The 14,209-nt window shown below is 36.6% G+C and overlaps 1 pseudogene; it reads left to right on the forward strand.

Moving 5' to 3' along the window:
- Positions 1 to 14,209, forward strand: part of LOC105712348 (glucose-6-phosphate 1-dehydrogenase-like) — a 62,965-nt pseudogene that overhangs the window by 20,825 nt on the left and 27,931 nt on the right.

Consider the following 14,209-nt stretch of genomic DNA (forward strand, 5'->3'; position numbering starts at 1 on the left):
CTCTCTTCAAAGATAAATAAATAATAACAAAGATAGTGGGTTTTAGGATACATTTTGTCTTAGTCTGTGATAAAAATTGTACCATATAAAAGCTGTATCTCAATTGTGAACCTCAAATCATTTATATTATCAGCTCATGCTGAGTTCTTATATTGTGGCAACTCCATATATCTTCACAAATGTGAGATTATTTTCCTTGTTCCTCTTTATGGCAATGTGAATTTTCTTAAATTTAGAGCTATAATAAAGAAGTTGGTTGAAGCCCTTAATGTCTTTTTATCTTCACCTCTAGGATCAAGATCAGCTATATTGAAGATTGATGTAGTCTTTATGAAAATGTGCCTCATTAGTTGGCTGCAAGAAAGTCATCCAGCCTACAAAGGAAAAAGGTATGTTCTAGCTTTAATATGTGTTTAAAGAAGAAAAATTTTCCCATAGCTGATTCTTAAACATACATCACTAAAAGCCCTTCACTCTTGAGATGCAATTACGTTGAAGTGCTCTAAGTGGTGAGCTATATGATAATGGCATTTGAAGGAAATTTTGTCTAGCATGTAGAAGAGTAAATCAAAGCCAACTGAGAAGGGACTATGTTTAAGGAAATATTTCCTTATCATGAGAAATAAACACTGCCAAGTACTCCCTATTTTTATGACAACCTAAGATATTAATGCTTGTGAAAGCACTTTACAAATTTTTGAACCTATGCAAATTGTTCCCTTTTTATCTAAAACATAGTGTAGAAATGGTTTGTGTAGACTTGGAGGTCCTATTATCAAATTAATAGCTGCCAGGAAGAGCAGTTAAATGAGAGTGGTTGGGGAAAATTAACTTTTCTTAAAGAATATCTGAGAACAAACAAGAGTAGACACAACTAGGAATGAATCTTGAAGCAGCTAATCATATTTAAATCTCATTTTACGAGGCACTGCTACCCTTTGTCCTTGATAGAACTTTTGTATCATGCTGCTTCTAAGTATAATTAAAGCAATTAATGTGCCATATTCTTAATAAACCACTATCTTTCTATAGTATGCTTACAAGCTAGTGGGATATGTCTTATGCCACAGGTTTTTGAAATTCGTTTTATGCGTATAGAAAATCTAATTAGATGCAACTCCTCCTACTGGACTGTTGGGAGCCCAATACGTAGGCATAGGGCTTAGAAATAATGATTTACTTTTCAAAGAAAAGTGGAAAGTGGAGACATTTTATATCCCTGCATTTTTTATTCACACCTTTCACTTTTGAGTAATATTTTATCTATATTAGAACTTCTTAAACAAACAAATGCACCCTATTCCATATTTAAGAATCATTTGTGGTTCTGAGAGATTATTTTTAGTTACTGCTGTTTTTGGGTATTAATCCACAGTAGCACATTAAAGCAAGTTGCACAAAGAAATGACACCATGCTGATACACCAACAACAGCTATGTTCAATGGGCAGAAAATTTCGAGGCTTAAGAGAAAGGAAGGTAAATGAAAGGCACAGAAAGCTGGCACACAGGGCTGCACAATAGAATGCATGTGTATCTCAGTGTTGCTGGATATAATATCCCAGAAGTAGCCTAAAATCTGGAACTTTATGTGAAATACTGTTTTTTTAAAAAAAGAGTGTCTGGCTCAAGCAAAGGATGTCTGCAATTCATATGTGCTTTGTCAGACCTAATTTTTTTCAGACCAAATGTATTCTATCAGAACTTTATTAGATTGCATGTAATGAATAAAGTTAGTAGTTATTAATTAACAATCTTTTTTTTTCATATAAAGAGAATCTTCATTTAGGTAGTTGATGATATTAAGTTCCATATAATTTGTTTCCTTCCATCTGTTTTACTCTGACATTCCTAGACAGTGGCTCCCACCTTATGGGCCAAAATAAGTACTGGGAAAGAAAATCGAAACTATGGACCCAAATTCACTATGCCAAAGGGAAAGTTAATCTTGGGAACTGTGTCACGCAATACTACTTTCCTTTTGTTCCCAAACAGAGCTGTCATTTAACAACGCTTGTGTTGTTAGCCTCATGTGTGTCATACCCTCATCCATAAGCCAGGTTCCCACAATCATAGAAGGCCACATATCTCCCTTGATGGCCTGCTTCACAGATTGCTCACAGTGAAATTCACTGTGAGCCCCTAAATCTTTCAGGATACATATCTTACCTATAAACTAGCCTGAAACTGAGTTCTGTTGAATCTCACCCTGATGATGTCAATTACTAGCTTATCTTCACAGCTACAGGACAAGGACAAGACCACAAATCATCCTTGCACGTACACTGAGAGGAATGCATGATTGACTTTCCTCTACTCCCTCTTTTCACATCTTTATCTTATGTAAAATGTAGATATACTGAGTACCGACAAATGCATAATTGACTTTTTCCTCTGTTCCCTCTTTTCACGTGTAAAATGTGGATTTAAGGAGCCCTAATCAGAGCCTCACAATAATGTAACCATTTGCCTCACTGCCTACCTTTCCTTCTTTTTCGGCCTCTTGATTGCTCTTTCCCCTTTAAATATGGAAGTTCCCCAACTCTTCGAAAAAAGCCCAGGTCACAGAGGCTCCTGTGATTTGTGTTTTCCAGGGTGCGTCCTCAATCTTTAACTAAACAAACCTCTTACATTCGAAGCATCTGGCTTGGTCACTTTTTGGTTAACAATTCTAATGCTTCATCCATTGCATTCTTGTTCCAGACTGTCCTCTTAGGTTTCAATCAGCCTAGTTGTGCTAACTCTTCACATTGACTCAGATGTTGTATTGGTCCATTTTCATGCTGCTAATAAAGAATACCCAAGACTTGGATAATTTATAATGGAAAAGATGTTTAATTGGCTCATAGTTCCACATGACTGGGGAGGCCTCAAAATAATGGCAGAAGGTGAAAGAGGATCAAAGGCATGCCTTACATGGTCGCAGGCAAGAGTGTGTGAGCAGGGGAACTGCCCTTTTATAAAACTACCAGGTCTCGTGAGACTCATTCACTATTGTGAGAACAGCACAGGGGAAACTTGCTCCCATGATTCAATTCCCTCCCACCAGGTCCCTCCCATGACAAGTGAGGATTATAACAATTTAAGGTGAGATTTGGGTGGGAATACAGAGCCAAACCATATCAGTTGCCAATGAAATACATTCGAATTTATGGTTAGTTAAAAGGCTTTTACACACCAGCAATCATGCACACACATTCACCACACACACATTCAGTAATAAGAGAGGAGGTAACAAACCATAGCAAGTAGCATGGGAGACCAGCACACTGAGTGATGAGCGGGGCAGCTCTGGATTTCCAATGACATGTTGACAGGGCTTGGGGAGGGGGTTGACTGCTCTTTCGAAGAAGAATTTTCTGTGGCATCTGTGGAGAGAGGGCCTCAGAGATTTCATGAGCAGAGCTTCTGCAGGTATCTTGGCCATGATCGGTTTCCTTGATGTGTTATGGCCCTCTCTAGGAATGTCCAGGGTCATTATCTAAGCTACCTTTTAGCTTCACTTTCTTACTTGATCTCAGGGATGCCTGGGCACAGCAGGCATTGTCATCACCTCAGTCATTCACATGTTTTTCACTTTGAGTGGTCAGCAGTTCCACTGTGGGCTGAGTCACTTGTCTTAAGTGACTCCATTTTGATACATTTAGGATCACAAAACTTTAATATATAGCACAGATGAAAAGTCAGAGGAAGGTGAGATTTTAACACTTCTCTGTTGAGAAAATTGATAGATACCACATGACATGTCTGCTTTTGTCTAACAGGGCAGAACTTGTCACGTGGCCATTTGATAGGCAATATGGAAATGGGACTATTATCTTATTTTAGGTGACCATCAGCCCAGATAAAAGTAAAGCATTTTATCGTAAAAAAAGAAGAGGAACTAAATACTGTCATGAGCAACTATGAAGATTCAGCAGCAGAATCTTTTAAAGACTAAAGACAGGAAGTTGCAGAGCCTGATTGACTTGAATAAAATTTTCTTTCTTCAATTTATTAACCATGTGACTTTAGGCAAGTGATATTAGCATATAAGCATTAGCTGCCTCATCTGTAAAAAATTGATATTAAGGTATTTATTCATATGTTTATAGAATGATGCCCATCACATAGTAAGTGTTAGAAGATATTAGCTATTATTTAACAATATCGACACAAAATAGTGAAAGAGAAGCTCTTTCAAGACAGCAAGAAAAAACACCTGATAGGAATCTAACTAAGAATGGCCTTAATCCACAGATTTGGAGAGAGAGAGTCTTAAATAGGCCATCCATAATTTATGATGCACCAACTTTCCTAAGAATTTAGGACTGCTTAAAAGAGCAAACATGTTTAATACCTTAAAGGAACTTAAAGTGGAACAAATTCAAGGTAAGAAGAAAATAATACTGAACAACTCTATGTGGATAGAGTTTATAAATTTCCCTGTTCTATAAATTATGACACTAAGGCAAAGTGTGCTTAAATAATCTTCCCAAGGTCACCTGGCTAGGAAATGTTGAAGTGAGGGCACTAAGTCAGACAGTCTGAATTTCTAAAAGCATAATGTTAGCTACAAAACCAACTCAAAGGGAAGAATATCATTCAAGAGACATGGGAGTCCAATTAGAGATCAGGCAGCTTTCTCTGTCATTGACTTTCACAAGGGTATGCAGAAGAAAGAACAGGTATGTCAAGTATCAGAACTATCTGCAGGCCTACTGGTGCTAGGGTGACAGAAATACAGAATGTTGTTCTTTTTTTATGGCTTTGGTTTTCTTCAAAAAATATACCTTACTTTGAAGGCTGTCTTAGTTTTATTTTATATTTTTGAGAGACGAAAGCAGTAGCAAAATTACTAGGAATGCTTAAAACTTTTAGATTTCCCGGTCAATTATTTTTGTAAAAAAGTATTTAAAGAGAATCTTTTTTTTTTTGTCTGAGATGGAGTCTTGCTCAGTTGCCCAGGCTGTAGTACAATGGTGTGATCTCAGCTCACTGCAACCTCTGCCTCCTGCTCCTCAGGTTCAAGTGATTGTTCTGTCTCAGCCTCCTGAGTAGCTGGGATTACAGGCACTTGCCACCACAGCTGGCTAATGTTTGTATTTTTAATAGAGATAGGGTTTCACCACGTTGGTCAGACTGGTCGCTAACTCCTGACCTTGTGATCCACCCACCTGAGCCTCCCAACGTGCTGGTGCTGGGATTACAGATGTGGGCCACCACGCCCAGCCGAGAATCCAATTCTTTTTTTTTTTTTTTTTTTTTTTTGAGACAGAGTCTCACTCCATCTCCAGACACCAGGCTGGAGTGCAGTGGCACGACCTCGACTCACTGAAACCTCCTCCTCCCAGGTTCAAGCAATTCTCCTGCCTCAGCCTCCTGAGTAGCTGGGACTACAGGCAGGCAGCACCACGCCCAGCTAATTTTTTTGTATTTTTAGGAGAGACAGGGTTTCACCATGTTGGCCAGGATGGTCTTGATCTCTTGACCTCATGATCTGCCCGCCTCAGCCTCCCAAAGTGCTGGGATTACAGGCGTGAGCCACCGCGCCCGGCGGAGAATCCAATTCTTATATGTCAAATGAAAAGACAACTCAAGCTTAAATGAACATACTCTGGGAATGACCCTTACATGGTTGTGTATATTATTCAAATATTGCTGCTTCAAAGACATCATGTTCTGATATGAATAGCATATTTATTTGTCTTACACATTAACAACTTTATTCATAACATTTAGAAGGTTGTTTCTTCTTTTGTTTTCTCTTGTGGCAACCCCTAAAGCTGTGTGCATATCTACTAAAGATGTAGACAAGATTGCAACTAATTTAGCTTTATCTCCATAGGCATTTGAAAGAGAGATTCCATCAGTTAAAATATTACATTCTTTCCACTTTGTTCAAGCCACGATGCTTATAATAAACCTATCCTCCAGCTATTTTCCATGTTCTTACTGTACCCACTGTTACTGATTATATATAATGGCATGCTGATGTCTATATTTAACCCTCCCACAGTTCATTGTTAAAATTAGTCATTATGGAACAGATCACATCTTATCTTTATATGTTTAAAGCTTGCTGAACAAAGACAGCAGGCTAGTCCTAAATGTTATGTGACAAGAAAAACATGGTTTAAAGCAATAAAATTCCATTATGTTTAATCTAAGAAGAAAAAATAAGGATGCCTGAGCAAGGTGTAATGTGCCTTTTTGTAAAATTGTCAAAATCCTTGTCATTTTTTTTCTTAGAATTGTAAAAGAATTGTTGTGGCTTAGTTCTTTTAACAGAAGCTTTGATTGCAAGCTTTGGTTTGCAAGCAATTGCTCTTTAAATAGGGAAGAGAAGAAATAGCATTGGGAAATTATGAAAGAAGAGTATGAAATAGAAAAGGAAAACTGATACTAATTTGTGAAAGTATTCCACCATTTTGTTTTCTTTTTAGTAGGTAGCAAAGATGTGATGGAAATATCATGATAGAAGAGAGCACATAATTTTAAGTAAATAAACATATTCCCTCCACATAAAGAAAAATAGGTGTGGTCATTACTTGGATCTGTAAATGTGGTTAGGCTATAGTACCTATTTATTCATTCAAACACTAATCTAGGTCTTGGGTTGAGTATTTTGTAAATATGGTTAATTTTCACAATCCGTAGACTTAAAGAAAGCAGATTGTCTGGATAATATGTGTGTGTCTCATCCAATTAGTTAAAGGCCTGGAGAACAAAACTTAGGTTCCCTGAGAAAGAAGAATTTCTGCAAAATCAGCTGACTTAGAGTGTCCAGACTGCTGTAGTAATCTATAGAATTTTGGACTTGTCCCCGCTTCATGAGATAAACAAAATCGTCTCTCTCTGTCTCTCTTTCTCTTTCTATATATATAAGTGTGTGTGTGTGTACACACACACATATATATGCATATATGACATATACACACACATCCATACATATACATGTATATAAATACATGTGTATTTTATATATATATATATAGAGAGAGAGAGAGACATTCTTATGCCAGCCCACACAAGGTATTTTGTGTATATATAATTGTTCACATATGTGTATATATTATTATACTGAAATAATAGTTTAGCTTGCTATGTAAATTGTATATAAAAATACGTGTGTGTTTGTATATATATACACATATGCATTTTTGTATATGATTTACTTAGCAAGCTAAACTATTATATCAGTCAGGGATCTCCAGAGAAAGCAAACCAGTAGAAAAAACCATGTATATATATATGGTATATATAAAACATATATATGTTTTTTCTACTAGTATAGACATATATGTGTATATATATGTGTGTGTGTATATATACATCTATATATGTATATATACATCTATATATGTATATATACATCTATATATGTGTGTATTTATATGTCTATAAACATGTATATACACAGATATGTATGGGCGTGTGTATATATGTGTTGTGTATGTATACGTGTAAATATATGTGTATATATATTTTTATTATATATATATTCCTTTTAAATATATATGTATATGTACATATATTAGATTATAAAATGACTACTTCATCCACTCTACCTTACAGTGAAAAGTGCCTGGCCTATAATAGGAACCCAATAATGATTACTTTTCTTTTCTTCCTTATATAATTTCATATATCATAGGTTTCACAATGTCAATTTTGCATATGAATACATTTTACACCATTATAAGATATAAGCAATATGTACTACTAAAACAAATCCATTTTTAAAATGAATACATTACATTATAACATTTTAAAATTATTTTATGATGTTGTTAGGTCCTACAATTTACTTAAATAAAAATGTTATAAATACTAAGTGTAAAATTATAACAATTAACATTTCAACCTAATTTTGGTATAGACTTAACAATAAAATTGAAGAAAATAGAATGACTATATTTATTCACTGTTTGGGATTGGGGAGGCAAGAGGGCTCTGACTGACAAATCAGCATAATGCTGTTGCTACATCCATTTCTATCCAAATAAATAAGTTAAAATGTTTCTATTAAAGAAATATGTGGCTGGGTATAGTGGCTATCATTTGTAATCCCAGCACTTTGGGAGGCCAAGGCAGGCAGATCACCTGAGGTCGGGAGTTTGAGACTAGCCTGACCAACATGGAGAATCCCTGTCTCTACTTAAAAATACAAAATTTGGCAGGCATGGTGGCACATGCCTGTAATCCCAGCTACTTGGGATGCTGAGGCAGGAGAATCACTTGAACCGGGGAGGTGGAGGTTGCAGTGAGCTGCGATCACATCATTGCACTCCAGCCTGGGCAACAAGAGCAAAGCTCTGTCTCAAAAAAAAAAAGAAAAGAAAAGAAATATATCTCATTTTACTGGTCTCACTAACTTCACTCTTAGTCTAGTGCAGTAGTCAAGAGGGCAGACTCAGAAGTTTGTGTTTGAGGAAATATTGGAGGACTTTGTGCAAATTGACTTAGCATTTGTGCAAATTGAATGTAGCATTACTCCCACCCCCAGCATCTCTCCATATTAGGATCCTCATGTGAAAAATGAGGATAATAACATCTTTCCTCGTTAAGTTGTTGAGTATATTTAATAGCTTAATACACGAAGATTCTAAGAATAGTGTCTAGCACATAATATCTTTCAAAATATATTAGCATATTTTTGCTAAAATGATATAATGGAACATAATTACATGGGGCTTACTCTTATAAAACATAAATATTTAAATAAGACTTACAAAGAAGAAGGCAGTTTAATTTTTTCCTATCTCATGTATACACTTAGTTGTTTTATGGTTTGACATCATGGGTCAAGAATCTGTTATTTTCAGCATTCCTAATAATTTATGGAAAGATGTAAATATATTTAATTCCAAAAGCTGGTAAAGATAAGATCCTGAAAGTCTGACTACAAATGGCAAAGGGAACATAACACTGGCAGTTTTTCTGCTGAAAAGCTCCTCAGTGTCTCCTACAGCCTTTGCTTTGCCACTTTTTCTCTTGTCAAAGTAGTAACATCTAAGTTTCCTCCAGTAAGTGGGTTTTGTTTTTATCCTACTTGTGTCAGGAAGAAAAATGGTCCCTCCTTCAGATAACCACATCAACTTCATAAAACCTAGGAATGTATCTTATAAGGTGAAAGGTTAGGTTAATGGTCTAAGGAGAGAGCTACTTTGGGAGACAAAGGTGGGTGGATCACTTCAGTCCAGGAGTATGAGATCAGCCTGAGCAATATGGTGAAACCCCATCTCTACAAAAAATCCAAAAATTAGCTAGGCATGATGGCTGGCACCCGTAGACCCAACTACTCAGGAGGTTGAGGTGGGAGGATCACTTCAGCCTGTGAGGTTGCAATGAGCTGAGATTTTGCCACTGCACTCCAGCCTGGGTGACAGAGTGAGACCCTGTCTCAAAAATAAAGAAATAGACCTGGTGCGGTGGCTCACACCTATAATCCCAGCATTTTGGGAGGCCAAGTAGGGCAAATCACTTGAAGTAAAGAGTTTGAGACCAGCCTGGCCAACATGGTGAAACCCTGTCTCTACTAAAATTAAAGAAATTTGCCAACTGTGGTGGCAGGTTCCCATAATCCCAGCTACTCAGAAGGCTGAGGCAGGAGAATTGCTGGAACCCAGGAGGTGGAGGTTACAGTGAGCCAAGATCACGCCACTGTACTCTGCCCAGGGGGACAGAGCAAGACCATGTCTCAAAAAAGATAATTAAAAAAATAATAATAAACTAAACAGAAAGAGCCATATCCTGGATTATCCTAGATTATCGAGGTAGGTCCTAAATGACATCACAAGTGTGCCTATAAGAGAAAGGCGAAGGTGATTTCATGCAGACACACACAGAGAAGGCAACGTGAAGATGGTCTCAGAGATTGGAGTGATGAGGCTACAAGCCCGAGAATGCCAGGGCAACAACTAGAATCTGAAAGAAGCAAAACAAATAAATATAAACAAACCAGCCAACAAACAAAAACAGATTCTTTCCTGAATCCCCCAGAGGGGACCTGGCATGCTGGATTTCATGGCCTCCAGAACTGTAAGACAATAAATTTCTGTTGTTTTAAGTGACCAAATTTGTGGTAATTTGTTAGAGCACCCTTAGGAAACTAGTGCAATACCTTATGACTTTAGCAGTTAAGAATGTTTAACAAGAAAGAAAAACAGCTCCATTCTGTTAGGCTCTTGATATGGTTTGGCTGTGTATCCCCATCCAAATCTTATGTCAAATTATAATCCCCAGTGTTGGAAAAGGGACCTGGTGGGAGGTGATTAGATCATGGGGGCCGACTTCCACCTTGCTGTTCTTTTGTGAGTTCTGACAAGATCTGGTTGTTTGAAAGTGTGCATGCAGTGGCTGGGTGCAGTGGTGCATGCCTGTAATTCCAGCACTTTGGGAGGCTGAAGTGGGTGGATTGCTTGAGCCAAGGAATTCCCAACCACCCTGGACAACATGGCAAAACCTCATCTCTACAAATACGAAAAACTTGCCAGGTTCAGTGGCATGCATCTGTGATCCAAGATGGTCTGGAAGCCGAGGTGGGAGGATTGATCACAAAGGTTTGAGGCTTCAGTGGGCTGATTGCACCACTATACTCCAGCCTTGTTGACAGAGTGAGATCTGTCTAAATAAATAAATAAATAAATAAATAAATAAATACAAGCGTATAGCACCTCCCCCTTCTCCCTCTTTCTGTCCTGCTGGCCATGTGAAGATGTGCCCGCTTCCTACTCACCTTCCATTATGATTGTAAGTTTCCTGAGGCCTTCCCAGAAGCAGAAGCCCATATAACCTGCAGAACCAGGAGCCAAAAAAACTCTTTAATTTATAAATTACCCACTATCAAGTATGTCTTTATAGAAGTGTGAAGTGTGAGAATGGACTAACAAAGCTCTATAATTGAGATAAATATCTTGATCAAGCATAGGTACCAAGATTATAATCTAAAGTATTCCATCTCTCTTCAAACATCATGGTAGATAATGAAATATTCTGAACACTATGATGCTTTATTCATAACTTAATAATTCAGAGGTGCTGGGCACTTTGCACTTCTCCCATAAAAAGACAAAGTAAACATGTGAAGGTACAATTCTTGCTCTTGGTACAGAAGGCTGCTTCTACAGAATTCCTTCAGCCCATGAACAGTGGTCAAGATAAAGCATACACACTCAGGCTAAAGACATTTATCTACCAATGAATTGAAATAAATTAGTCTGAGTATTGCTGTGAGTATAAAGCAGCACCAACCCTAAGCCTTTACCACTGCAGGGTTAAGAGAGGGCCTGTGCACTGAGGCAAGACTTTACTAAATCTTTTGCCTCCATCATCAAATGAGAAGGAGGAGTCCCTGAACAATCTTCCTGGCCCTCAACACATAAACCTTGCCACTACTGTCAGTCTTGAAGTCACTAGGATTCATGTGTCTTTTATCCCAGATCATAACAAGCCCTGGCACCTCCTGTATTGCAATTTCCATAATGCTCTGTGAAGCTGCTGTTCTCTTTCCATTTCCCACCCCTCCCCAGCTCTTGAAATGCTACCTCACTAAACATGTCATGTGTTTATTATGTTCTTTATTTCATATTCTTCACCCTAGAATATACACTCTACAAAACAATAATATTCAATTGTTTTGTTTACTAATGTATTCTCCAAGTCCCTAGAACTATGCCTGTCTCCTAGTTAAGGCACAATAAATATTTGTAAGATGAATAAATGAGTGAATGGATGACTCAGCTTTCTGGCCACTTTCATTTTTCTTCTCATGAGAAAATAATGCTAAATTTAAAATATAACGACATGTACTTATATTTAGAAGTTCCCCCTCTAGGTAACTGTGAGACCTAAAAAGTATAATAGCTTCAATTTCTTTGTTTTCAAAGCACTATAATAATTAGCTTATTATAGATTTTAATTCAAATTACTTTAAATGCTAAAATAAATTATATTAATATAGAGTATGTTTTATCTTTATTGGGGATTGGAGAACAATAGCAAAGAAAAAGGAAAAAACTATTTAATAAACAATAGTCATGCCATTCAAGAAAAAAACAACTACCAAGTTTCAGTATATCTCTTTTAGAACTTCAGTATTATGTGAGAAATAAAGATCTTGTTCTTATTTTTTAGATCATAATTTTAGTTTTCTGTCTGGCGCGCACGCACACACACACACACACACACACACAGACACTTCTAAAAACTTAATTCCATTAGGATTTGTCCATACTTTGCTATTCAGCTATCATTTTCTATGTGTGCAGAACAGATTGTAGTTATTAAGAAATTCCCAAGAGCAGGAAGCAGCATTATTTTAAAGTCAACTCTTTATGACCCTCTGTAAAGGAACAGCCCAGTATTCCTTCTTGACAGTTCTATCAGAATACAACAGTTTGGTTCTTCATAGCAAGAGGTCAGCTTCTCCATGAACAACACCAAATAAATTCCTAGATGAAGGGTTTTCATTTGAAAATGTCAGTCAGTATTTTGTTGTCTTCTCTTTCCAAGTTTGAGATTTTATCTCCACACCTGTGTAGTTCTTCCCAGCTGCTTCAAACTCTAATGAATCATAATAAAAACAGAGAAAGATAGAACAACTTGGCCAGTTGATGTTCAGCAAATAACTTTCTGAGCAAGTAACAGTGGTCATCACCACCCCCACTGGTAGAGGAGCAATAGTGCAGAGTGCCTGGGTTATTTTACAGTTCCTCCTCCACATTTCTGATGCTGCTGTCTCTGTTAATTCTCCTGCTGTATTTGCTAATCATTTCATTAGAACTTTTCAAAGACATTATCATTATTCTTCCTCATGGACGACAGATGGTTTTTCAGGGACATTTTATTAGTACAATAGGAAAGAAACAGATTTCTTCAGATAAAAAAGAAAAAAAAAAGACAAACTCATGGATCTTGTAATGTCACCCCTCTATTTTTTTTTTGTTGTTGTTGATGGGCAAAAAGAAAGAAAATACGTCTCTGTCAAGCAGGCTTTCCCTCATAATTAAACTTTTAAACTGCCTCTCACAGTGAATAGGTGCTGACACTTGAGACAACAAGCAGTACTCAAAATCCTCCCTGATTCAGTGACTTACTGGGTGACTTCAGTGGACTCAGAGTAGGCTTTGCGGTATTACCTACAGGATACCATCAGTTTATGTTGTTTGTACTGAGGATCTCCAATTCTGATCTGATAATTCTTTTAGCAAAACATGATATATTTTATTTTCAGCCCTTGCCCATAGTTTCATCTCTAAGGAGTTCCCAAGAGTTCTAAAAGAAAAGAGATGGTCATACACTCATGCCTCACTGCTATTTCCACTCTTCTTTTTATCCCCAAGTCCCTAAATTCCTATTGAAAATCTACTAAACCTTTACTTATATCTTGTTTTTTTAATGCATCTTTAAAAAAAATAGACATTTTTTTCTAATAAATATATTTAATGTATAACATTCTAGAAAAATGAAATTTTTACTGGAGTGAAAATATATCTTTGCATGACATATTAGACCCTAATTTAGCCATATTTCTCATTGCATCCTTCATGTATACTTCAAATTACAGCTATATTTTTCTCCAGCAACATGATGTGTTGAACTTCAGATGTGAAAATTAATTAGTGAAGTAATAGATATTTATTGAGTGTCTACTATTTTCTAGCCTCTGTTCTGGCTTCTTAGTATATGTGCTTCAAAAAAAAAGGTAAATATACCTACTGTAATAGAATTTACCTGTTAGAGAAGAGAGACAGAAAATTAAATATACATGTCATTTTGAAGTGTTATTGAAAGTACTATAAAAATAAAATCAACAAGAAGAAAGAAGGATACAGGCATTGGTAGATATCAGACTATGGGAGTGAGAGAATGCAATTTCATACATGTTTGTCAAGATGGACCTCAATGACATGGAATTCGATTGAAGAGAAAGGAAATTAAGTCTCTGGATGTTTGTATCTACATTTTAATTTTAACTTATTTGTGTTTTTATATTTAAAGAGGGTTCCTTGCATATAGTTTCATATTGCTCTCTTATCCAATCTGATAATGCCTGCCTTATAATTGGGATATTTAGAAAATATTGTTTAATAAAACTTTCTGTGTTGACGGAAATGTTCTATTCTGCACTGTGTTACTACATGATAGCCACTGGCCACAGGTCACTATTGAAAACTTCAAATGTGGCTAATGTGGCTGAGGACTTGAACGTTTAGTTATTTAAAAAT

Source organism: Aotus nancymaae, unplaced genomic scaffold, assembly GCF_030222135.1.
Source record: "Aotus nancymaae isolate 86718 unplaced genomic scaffold, 86718_ANA_hifiasm-v0.15.2.pri h1tg000048l, whole genome shotgun sequence".
Lineage (NCBI taxonomy): Eukaryota > Metazoa > Chordata > Mammalia > Primates > Aotidae > Aotus > Aotus nancymaae.